The sequence below is a fragment of the Hibiscus syriacus genome, unplaced genomic scaffold (genome assembly GCF_006381635.1).
Source record: "Hibiscus syriacus cultivar Baekdansim isolate YM2019G1 unplaced genomic scaffold, ASM638163v2 tig00110387_pilon, whole genome shotgun sequence".
Taxonomy (NCBI): domain Eukaryota; kingdom Viridiplantae; phylum Streptophyta; class Magnoliopsida; order Malvales; family Malvaceae; genus Hibiscus; species Hibiscus syriacus.
In genome coordinates this window covers 292,583-305,083 of record NW_024062717.1, presented here as the reverse complement: position 1 = coordinate 305,083, position 12,501 = coordinate 292,583, and the positions used below count along the sequence as shown (strand labels likewise).

Genomic DNA, 12,501 nt, shown 5'->3' with positions numbered 1-12,501 from the left:
CGGTTTTCGTTAAAGGATCATTGTTCTCTTAATTTCTTTCTTGGTATAGAGGTGTGTCTTGATGACAATGGTCTTGTTTTGACTCAACAAAAATACATTCGTGAGATTTTCCATAAGCATGGTTTTGGTGATGTCAAGAGTCTTCCTACTCCCATGGTCTCCAATTGCAAGTTATCGATTGGTGCTGGTGAACCCGTTGAAGATGCAACTCAATATAGAAGTATTGTAGGAGCTCTTCAGTACATAGTAGTCACTCGGCCAGATATTGCCTTTGCAGTGAACAAAGTTTGCTAGTTCATGCAGTCACCTCGCAATAGCCATTTTCAGGATGTTAAGAGGATTTTACGTTATCTTCAAGGAACGGCTGATTATGGTCTTCGGTTTACAGCATCTCCTCGCATGTCACTGACTGGTTTTGCTGATGCAGATTGGGGGTCCGATCTTGATGATAGGCATTCCACGACTGGCTACTGCATTTTCTTTGGTGGAAATCTCATTTCATGGGGCTCACATGAGCAACAAGTAGTTTCTCGCTCCACAGCTGAAACCGAGTATATGAGTGTTGCTTCTGCAGCTGCTGAAATTGTTTGGATTGAGTCATTGCTTCAGGAGTTGTGCGTGGTTCCACATGGTAAATCTACTATGTGGTGTGATAATTCTAGTACTGTTGTGGTATGTGCTAACCATGTTCAGCATTCTAAGTTCAAGCATGTTGAGTTTGACTTATTTTTTGTTCGAGAAATGGTTGCTGATGGTCGTTTACAGGTTAATGAGATTCATGCTTATGAGCAGGTGGCGGATGTTTTGCCAAAGCCACTCTCTTCCCCTTCTTTTCTCAAGCACAGACAGAAACTCTTGGTAACACAGCTAATAGGTCATTGAAGCAGGGTGAATGTTAATGAAGCAGTCATAATGCTGAGGCAAGTGCTGAAGAAGTTAATGAAGCAGGGTGAATGTTAGTGTTATGAACACGTGCTTGTGGATATGTTGTGAGTTCTAGAATAGTTTGTAGTTCTAGAATAGTTTGTTATCTTGTAGCAGTTAAGTTGTTGAGCTTTTAACAGTTTGTTGTAACAGCAGATGCTACCATTCTTATTTGTATAAATAGCTTCTCTCTAATTCAAGAGAGGTCAGTTTCTTGTTAATAAAGAATTACAAGTTTTCACTTCATTTCTTGTTTCCTTAGATAGCTCATATGCTATCTTATCAAAATGGACCACACCCCTGCAACTTTACTTCTGAAAAACTGAAAATTTAGATGCATAACCAATGGACAAGATAAAAAATCACAACCTTGTGAATGGATTTAGTTCTATATACATGCATACAAGAGTTCGACTTGGTTCGATACAAAATGACACTACTGTCCCCTTTGACTTTCATTTTGTTTACAATCTATACCTTACTAGCAATTAATTCTAGAAAGGGTAAATTACAAACTTCATCACTTAACTTTACTCTCTCTCCTATTTTGCTCACTAAATTTTAAAAAAATTCAATTTCCTCACTAAACTTAATACATTAGGACTTTTTTGTCATTTCATTGTTAAATAGTTAATAGCATTTAAAAAGAATAAAATTTTCACCAAAACGATGTCGTTTTGCATCTATATAACAACTCATTTATAACGCCGTAATTGAGAACCGGTTGAGTGACAAAAAAACTCAATGTATTAAGTTTAGCGAGGAAATTGAAAAATTTTAAAATACAATGAGTGAAATAGAAAGGATAATAAAGTTTAGTTACCAAATTTGTAATTTATCCTTATGGAAAATCATAGCAAAATTCTGGAAACAAATTTATACTTTTCATGAGAAATAAAATTGAAAGTCAAAGGGATTTTGTATCAAACCAATATCAAACTCTTGTATGCATGTATATAGAACTAAATTTATAGATTCAGGGTAGGGAGGGGGAGAAGGGGATGACAGTGATGATTAGGTAAAAGGGTAACTTTTGTCCTTATAGTAGATCTAATTTATCATTTCGTCTCTATCATATTTTCTCATCAATTTAGCATTTGAAGTTGCTCAATTGCATCATTCCAGATCCTATCCCTCACTTAAAACGCTAAATTGAGAGTTTTAAGTTAGAGATTAATGTTTAGGATTTAGAGGTTATGAGTTTTGCTTTAAGGTTTAGGGTTGTCAATTAAGGGTTTTAAGTTGGGGTAGGGTATAAAATGAAACAATTAAACAACTTTGAAGGCTAAATTGATGCGAAAATACGACAGATGCGAAAATGATAATTGGGCGAAAATACGATTGTTGGTACAAGTGGTTGGATTCAGAAATTTGAGCTTGTAAGGTCATTCGAATCCTACCACCGTCACTTGAAGACAATCTGTAAATTCATATGTAAATCCCAATGAGTCTTAAGTATGCCCTGACTCTGGACTAAAGAAGCTACTGACCTAATTTTTCCATAAAAAAGATGTTGCACGATGACTTAGCAATAATCTAAAATTAAATTTTAGTATTAATATAAAGCTGAGCGAGTTATAATTTATTCAATAAAACTAATCATAATATATTTAGTTAATAAAATTATTAAAGTCAAAAAATCATAATATCTGCTTATATGACGTTATGTCACAGGAGCTAATAGATAGTGAGCTCAATTGGAAGTTAGTTTGGAAACTTGAGGTTCCACAAAGGCTTTAGTTTGGAAACTTGAGGTTCCACAAAGGCTTTAGTTTGGAAACTTGAGGTTCCACAAAGGCTTCGAATCTTCTTATGGCTCGCGATACAAGACCGTCTTCTAACAAATGTGGAAAAGGATCGTCGCCATTTGTCAAACATCGATGTTTTCCGTATTTGTGGAAGAGGAACTGAAGATGTTCACCATATTCTTCGCAGATGCAAAACAGCAATGTCGATTTGGCCAAGGGTAATTCATCCATCGCAGCTTCAAGATTTCATGTCATTGCCTCTATATCAGGAAAATCGAACCATTTATAACTGAAACCAACACTCAAATGAATTTTACTCTATATCAGGAATGAGAGCGATCTAGTTACTTAAAGTATCATGATCATAAAGAGTACAGATCCTCCTGATATATGTGGCTCAATTGATCATTATGAGAATGTCTAATAGTTATAAATGATTATTGAGAAGCAATCGAAGACTTCTCAAAAGTCATTAACCAATAATCATGAAGTTGATATCAATGAAGTTAAATACCATAAAAGCATATAATTATATCAATAAGATGAAATATTTAACAACTAGATTTAAAGTTTATGAGGTTGAAATATCTGAATCTTTCTGGGACACTTATATTGAACACTTATTCACCTAAGTTTACCTATAGTATAGTGGTTTATCGATGAACTTTTGACCATGTATGGTAATAGAGACTAAACCCGTACTAGAATGAGAGAGAACTGACAATTACTCAAGGAAATACTCGATGTTAGAAATAAACAGTTAGTTTGTTACCTTAGTTTGTTGGGCCGTTTGGTGTTACATATGAATCCTTACAGAAATGAGAAACACGGCTACTTAATTTTGAAGTACAACGTGAAGGACTATACATTTTCATCTTCTTCAGCCTGTTATTATTTAGTGGAATTGTTTCTGTGGCATGATGCAGTTGATCCACCATACATTTCTGCAAGAATCTCAAATCTGGGAACAGTACAGGACCAAATCGATAATTTGACATTTTTCACCTCAAAAGTTTGATATACAATGTGTTTGTGTGTTTTGGGTGATAAAAATTGTTATGAATATACCAAAAAGAAATAATAAACAAGCATTCATATCTTTTACTTGTAAGGTAATTTATTTTATTTGTCTATGTGCCTTAGAAATGCTACTTATAAAGGCATTTAATGTAGTAAATAATACCATTCATTCATTTGGATCAAGAAAGCTTGCTTGCTTTCCAATACTTCATCATAATTAGGGCCTGCTTCATATTACCCTGATTCACTGGATCACAAGTTCAGGCTTTTACAGAGAATAAATTACTGCATGTAAGTATATGGTTCACCTAAAACGGAACATCTGCAGGGTAATCTTTGGGGTGTCTATTGATGGTTTCCCTGAGCGATTTCTCTTGCTCACGCAGGTTGGACGGAATATTATCGTATACGTCCGTGAATAAGTCTTTCACTGGAGGTTTCTCAGCTCGCTCTGCTATCTGAATTGCTGCAATAATGTCATGAAGAGTAACTGTTAGTAAGAGACTTCAGAATTTAGGTTCCAAGAAGCAGTATACAATAATTTAACCAAAGGATAAGCGAGACGTAAACAAAAGAAAAACCGAGCAATGACTTCGAACAGCCTTCAAACTTTCACAGTTCTGATGGTGGCTCAGCAAAGCATGTCACATACATTGCACCTTGAAAACAGACAACACATTTTAAGTGTTTTTACCTGATTCCGAATGCTGCTTCGGAGCTGTGACTCAGCCTCACTACCCCACCAACCATTTGCTTCAATCCACTTTCTAAATCTTGTTACAGGATCTCTTGCCATTTTCCACCATTTGATCTCATCAGCAGGACGGTACTTGGAGGAATCATCTGATGTGGAATGAGTCCAACTCGATATGTAACGGCCTTGAGTGAAACGATAGAAGAAAAGATGAAAGAACAATCCAATACGTTCAGCTTTATGAATATGCCTCTTGTTGCTGAAAAGCCACTGAGGAAAAGACTTAATAAAGAAGACTTACTTCAACCAAAATGGGCCTGTGTTCGTTTATCGCCATTTCACGAGCAGCATGAACTGCAGTGTACATGGCAAGTGCATCATTACCATCTACACGAATGCTCCTGACTCCATAAGCTTGCCCTCTAACAGCAATCCCCTCACCTGCACCATGTGCAAAACTAAAATATATGATGGGAAGCATATATAAATTGTTGATAGATTCAGAGACTGTTAAAATTAAGAATGTAGTTCAGAAAAAGAAGATAGAACGTTACTTCGGAACTGGTCTGAAGTGGGTGTACTAATTGCCCAACCATTGTTCCGGCAGATAAAAATGACTGGAGACTCTGTCACGGCTGAGAATTCAAAGCAGCATGGAAATCTCCCTACCATTATTTTGTCATGTTAGAAACAAAGCACCAGAAGCTGAAATTCGTGAGACTTGGCAGAGGTAGGCAATGAACTCGTACATATATAAAGGGACAAAAGGTTTTCTAATGTCCCGTCCCTAAAACCGAGTTATGTAAACCAGTGATTCCATCTTTTCCCACCTTGTCTAGTTTACAATAAGCATATGTCCCTTCCAATGTAAGAAACCAAATATTTTCTCAATCGGCATATTTACCTCACTTGTGCCACCATCGCCGAAGTAAGTGACAGCACATGCGTCTTTTTGTCCATCTTTAGAGAATAGGCAGCACCAACTGCGTGGGGAATTTGTGTTCTGCAAAACAGAGGGAATGGTATAGCCCTGGTTTACATAATTAGATCTTAAGGTTTTAAGAAAGTTCTATCAGGCAAAATCCTTCGAAGACAATTTAATCTCATACGCAATTGTCGATGACACGGTAAAGTAGTTAAGCTTGTTAGATCCATAATGAACAGGCATTTGTCTGCCTTTCCCATAATCAGCTTTGTTTCCAAACACTGGTTTGCAAATTCTTGAAGGGTGAAACCGCGCCATAGTAAAACTCCTGGCTCCCTGTACTGAAGACCGCATCATTTAATTTTCAACCATGCGGCCACATCTAACTTGTCAAGAGTTATGATTTAATAGAACATGAGAAGCTTTATGCTTTGAACAAAGGTTATAAACAAGATGTGGGATTGAAATGAATTTGTCAATGGTTAAAGTCATGCTCTATCCATAGAATTGGAAAATGAAGCTCGAAGGAATCGTAAAGGGATGCATATATGTCCATGTATTTTTGTTCTAACCTGAGGGAAAACAATGTCGTCTGATTTAAGTGCTGCTGCCGATGCGATGTTGATAGCTCTTCTCCAATTGTGGTCACGTAGAAGGAAATTCTTCCTTGCCTTTGAGCTTCATAGAATATGGTATCCAAAATTTGAAGGGTGGCCATGTTGGTATACATTTTAACAGCAATTTCCTCACTGACCTATATCAATACGTAGCTGATAAGATTCTTTTGTGCCGATGATGGATTTAAAGGAAAACGAAATGATTGTTTCATGCAGGTGAATCTACCTGTACAAAGTTGCTATTACTAATTAGCTGACCATTATCATCAAGAACTCGGTAGCAGTGGTTATACACAGGGAGATTCATAAAAATCGCATTTCAGGGAGAATACAACTTTTCCTCCTGGAAATCCAATTCCTTCAATGAATGAAAAGAAAGCTTTGGTGAGGGTTAATACATGTAACTTGAAACTGGACAATTGGAATTGGATTGAAGAAATCATCATCATTATTAGAAGAAGAAAAGCTCTATCCTTTACCGTTTAAGCATTCCAACAGCAGAGCAAGTGATACGGCTCTCATAATTTGTATACCAATGAAATCCAAGAAACTTAAACAGCATAATTATTTAGTAATATCCAACCAAAACACCCATTTGCACCATCAGTGAACACGAAAGGCTCCAGAGCAAAACAGATAAATAAATCTAGATCAAGCCAAAATCAAGATAAAGGGCACTGCAAGAATCATAATCTCCTAATGGTCTCATAAGATATATATATATATATATATATAACCCTTTTTGCAGTATCAAAATGATCATTGAAACATGTATGAGAAAAACATAAACATGAAGAAATTATAAACAACCCTTACTATTAATAGCAAAACATAAAACACATTCCAAACCTGATTGTGTTCACCGTTAGGGAGAGAAGCAAACTGTTGTTCACTTGTGGTGGATTGAAATCGCTGAAAACAGAAAAAGAAACCCTTTTTATGGGAATATGAATCTGGGTTTCTGAGTTGTGGCAGAGTAGTTAATGAGTTAAAGCTGCAACGATTTGTGTTATTCAGGCGAGACCTGGAACAACAATCACGGCTCTGTTTCATTAATCTCGATAAAACCACCTTTGATTTAAGGTTGTTGATAATTTTGAATTTTTGGAGCAGAAAGCCATGGGAAAGAGAGAGATTAAGCAAATAAATGATACAAGTTCGATGAGCACAATAGAAATAGACTGTAAACAATCAAAAAAAAAAATCGTAGGAGAAACAAAGGAAGGAAGCTTTGTTAGATGGATAAAATGCTGAGGAGGATGGATATTATTATATTATTTTAAACGAGACCGAATGGACTTCATAGATTCATCTCTTGTGCGTTTGGTCGTGAGTGAGAATGCAGTCCAAAATATATATATTTTTAATAACTATATCTATGTGATATATTGATAGACTACTTTGGATAGCGTATTATAGAGAGAAATCCCTCTCAATTCAATTTACTCAATTCTTAAATGTAAAGATTTGAATTTTAGATTTATTTAAAAATCTAGTGTCATCTCATTAGAATACTCATTGTTAGTTAATTATTTTTTTAAAAAATATTTATGATATTTAGTTAATATATTTATTAATTCACGACTCATGACGTCACTTTTTTTTCCAGTAATGGTAACCAATTTAAAGAGGGTAACTACATAAATAGTCACTAATATCTTTGTAAGTTTTTTTCACCCTGAAGTTTTAAGCTAATGAATTGTCACTAAATTATCGATTTATAACAATCGTCACTCATCGTTCATAGTTGTTACTGAGAATAATGGAATGCTGATGTGGCACGTTAAATCGTTGACCTTACATTGTTTTGTCACACAAGACGATCATACATGTTGTTCGTTCGACTTCTCAAAACTTTTGACCGGGCGTTTAAGAAAAGCAATTGAAAAAAAAATCTCTTCTTCTGCATTGTTCTATTTCATGAGCCAAAGAGTGTTGTAGAACTTACCGGTGCAATAATTGATGGTTGAAAATCACCTTAATTGGTGGAGCATCAACACCATGACCCCAGTTAAGTTATATATCTCTTTATGTATGAGTGCTTCATGAAATGAATTAAGTGTTAGTTGAAAGTGAATGCATGGCAAAATCAACGAGATAATGCTCTCGAAGTTTTTATTTCACGAGAGCAGTGCTCAGATTAATTGTTCAAATGGGGTAAATTCTACAGTGATGGCCGTAGGTCGCCATGCCATCCGGGCGACCTACGACGTGGCAGCATCCAGACGAACCACCATAGGTCGCCATGCACGCCCGGCGTCTTTATAGGTCGCCATGCAAGCCCGACGTCCTTATAGGTCGCCATGCACGGCCATGCACGGGGCATGAGGGAGCGGGAGCTGTGCATGGACCAAGCTCTGGCATCGCGACCAAGCTTTAACCTTATCCTCATGCATGCGTACCAAGCTTTAACCATATCCCTCCATGGCGACCTACACCCCACGTGCATGGCCCATGCACAGCTCCCACTCCCACATGCCCCGTGCATGGCCCATGCATAGCAAAGACCGGCGTGCATGGCGACCTATAAGGACGTCGGGCGTGCATGGCGACCTATGGTGGTTCGTCTGGATGCTGCCACGTCGTAGGTCGCCCGGATGACATGGCGACCTACGCCATCACTGTAGAATTTACCCCATTTGAGCAATTAATCTGAGCACTGCATTATCTCGTGAAATAAAACTTCGAGAGCATTATCTCGTTAATTTACCCGAATGCATATAGGAGGGGAAAGTCTCACATAATGACAACTTTAATATACGGCTAAAGAAAGACACTATCGGTTTTGTTATTATTTTTTAATAAAACCGATAAAAAATTACCGAAAACATTATTATTTCTACCGGTTTTGTTATTATTGGGTGCTTTACTGATTTTGTTAACATATTCGATAAAGTGCTACTGGTTTTGTTATTATTAACACTTTACCGAAAATATTAAAAATATTAATGTTTTAGGTAAAAATACTATTTTAAGTAATTTTTTTACCGATTTTATTAAAAATAATAAAAATCGATAACGTCTTTATTTAATAATATATTAAGGCTGTTGCAAGCATAACTTAGATAAACTCAACTTTTTCTAGCTTTGTTTTGCTTATTTTGGCGATTGACTGAGCAGGGGCTTATCTAGGGTAGGCCTACTTAGTTCATGCCCACCCTTGTCCGAAAAAGGATAAATTACTTATATAGTCACCTACTTATTATTTAATTTTTGTTTTGGGCATTTAGATATTATTTATTTTAAATCTTATCTAATGTTACGTTTTGTTCTATTTTGGTCACTCATCTTTAAAACTTAACGGTGATGTTGACATGTCATGAGATAATTTCACATCGGGACTGAAAAATAATTAAAATAATGTCACGTAACCATTACTGTTAATTTTTTAATGATAGGTGACCAAAATAAAATCAAAACATGATGTTAGGTATGATTTAAAAAAATAGTTGAGTAACCAAAATATAAATTAAGTAATAGGTAGATGAACAAATAGGTAGTTTACCCTAAATAAAATATACATGAATTATGTTACGAAAATCATATTGCTTTAATATATAGCTTTGTCCCGGGGACCACTGCCCCTCTATTTTTTATTATTAAAATTAAATTAGGTTCTAAATTTTAGTTTATTTTGATTTTGCCCTTCATTTTCTATGGTTAATTGTACTTTGTCCCCTCATTTTTTATGATTAATTATATTTTATCCCTCTTAAATTGGAATCTTGACATTGTCCCTATATATATATATATATAATTGTTATTATGTTTTTAAATTAAATATATGAATTACATTAGATGAATTTTATTATATTTACATTGGCCTAACCCAAAATTTTAGTAATTTGCCATTATGATTAACTATAGTTATTACGGTTGTTCAAGCATAGTTGTGTCATGAAAATATGAGTTTCCTAATAGTTAATATTAGGGGTCTTCATTTTTCAGTTTTAACCGAATTAAGCGATCAAACCGAATTAGTTCGGTTAATTTGGTCGGCCACCGAATTAGTTCGGTCGGAAAACAGTTAATAAATTTTTTATAATTCGATTAACGATTAATTCGGTTCGAAACCGGTTAATTAACCGAAATTAAATTTTAAATATATTATATATAACATATGGGATTAGCCGAAACTATTTAAAACCCAATTAATAATTTAATATCAAATAACTTTTAAACCTAAATCAATATTAATTAATTAAAAAAATCCATATAAAATTTTTATTTTATAATTATGTATTATTTAAATTAATTATAAATTATTTTTTGATTTAAAAAATATTCCATTTTTATATAAATTAAATTTTTTTTAAAAATTTTGGTTAATTCGAAAATTAACCGAATTAACAGAAATTTATTCTGTTCGGTTAATATTTTCAAAAAAAAAAGTTTGGTTCAATTAACGGTTAAAGAAAAAAAATTCGATTAATTCATTTAATGGTAATTCGGTTCGGTTGGCCACTGTTTTAACTAAATGAACACCCCAAGTTAATATTCTGTTTTCCAAATATCATATTAGTTGATAAACACCTCTATGATCTTGAATTGGGAACTGCACCTTGGGTTCCTAATACTTGGTAAACAAACCCAAGAGACTGAAGATTGGGCAAAGGCAAACCCATCAGCTGTTGAGGTTCATGATGGAAAAGAAAGGAGAGTAAGAGATTTTTTTTTTCAATTTGTTTTCTTAAACGTCGATCAAAAGTTTCGGGAAGTCAAACAGCAAGTATGTGATTGTCTACATTAGTTGGCAAATAGTTAGTTTTGAAACATTAGTGAGAAAAACAAAATTTACACAAATATTAGTGACCACTTGTGTGATTTACCCTTTTAAAGAAACTCGGGTTAAACTACATTGGTTGTCGCTTTAGTTTTTAATCTATTTATTTTGATCAACCATTTGAAAAAAAATTAACAATTTAATTATTTACGGTTAATCTTATTTTTTATCATTAAACCGTTAACCCTTAATTTAATGATATAATATAATTTAAATATTTTTTTATATTAAGCTTTAAGAAATGATGTTAGTAACGGTAGGAGGCTAGAAACCTAATAATTCTACGTTGGAAACTATTTCACGATAACGATTCCATATAGACTCCTACGTCATCCTTTAGTTTCAATGTTTTAATTTAAAAAAATAGGGTAAACTATGCATTTAGTATATAAACTATTAGTTTTGATCCGTTTTAGTCTAAACTTTCATTTTTTTAAAACCATACTTAACTTTAGTTTTTGTTTCATTTAATACACGCCGTTAATTTTTCAAAAATTTGAAAGTCTAAATACCAAAACACGTTTAGTACTTGAATCACTTAAATTTTGAAAAAAATAAAAAATTAGGTACTAAAACGATCAAACTGTTAGTTTAGATATTAAACACGTTAAATTTTTAACAACAGGGTATTAAAACAAATAAAAGTAACTAAAGGTATGATTTGAAAAAATTGAAATTTAAGTACTAAACTGATTAAAACTGATAGTTTAGTTACTAAATGCATAATTTATCGTTAAAAATATAATAACAGTTTTTTATGCTTCAGACAAGGAAAACAATGTCTTTAAATTGACATTAAGGTGGTGTTTGTTTTTACAGAGGTAATGGTCTGCAGTCTGCGGACCACATCTGCAGGCATCTGCACAGAAGAGGTGACCAAAAGTCTACAGTATGCAAGAAGAAGACGTTTGTTTTTAACGTCTGCAGACTGCTAAATAAACTGAAATATAAATAAATTGATTTTTAAACTTAAAAGAGTTTTGCAATACTGAAATTTAAATAATTTAGTTTACAATACTGAAATTTAAATAATCCATACAACTATAATAATAATTTTAAAATAATCAATCCATATTTTAAAATAAATCAATCTATATTGAATAAATATTTAATAAATAACCTTATAAATAACGCAGACTGCTAAAAAACTAAAATATAAATAACCGATTTTTTAAACTTAAAAGTTTTATACTGAAATTTAAATAATCCATACAACTACAATAATGATTTTTTTAGAAAAACAAACCACCTTATTAATTCTATATAAGTCTCACATAACACATGTATATTAGTTTATAAGTTTATAGAATAAAATTATAAATATTCATTAAATATAGATTTTTTTAAACATTAAATTATCTAAAGTTATATAATATTAAATTTTGAATTTTATCATATGTCAAATCAAATTAATTATCATTAAACTATAATTTCAAAGAAAAACAGGTACATATATTAGTGGAAAATTCTCATTTACTCTTTAATTGTAATTAAAATTTTATTTGAACATTTTCAATATTTTATGCAATTATAATTTTTTTTTTTAATATATATTCATAATTTTTTTATAATTATAAAAATATTTTTAGAAAATATTTTTCATTTATCAAATTTTTTGATTATTTTTATTTAATTGTGATTAATTTTAAAATTTTAAAACATAATTTATAATTTTTTATATTTTAAAATCTAATTATCAAACAATGAAATTTTTATTAAGCAATGTTTAAATACTTACATTTCATAAAAAGTTTAAATAAATTTAAAAATAACAAATCCAAAAAAATATA

General features: G+C 32.8%; 1 pseudogene; it reads right to left on the bottom strand.

Annotated features, from left to right (window-relative positions):
* Positions 1–3,885: 3,885 nt before the first annotated feature.
* LOC120122617 lies at positions 3,886–7,101 on the bottom strand (annotated as a pseudogene).
* Between the last annotated feature and the right edge of the window lie 5,400 nt (positions 7,102–12,501).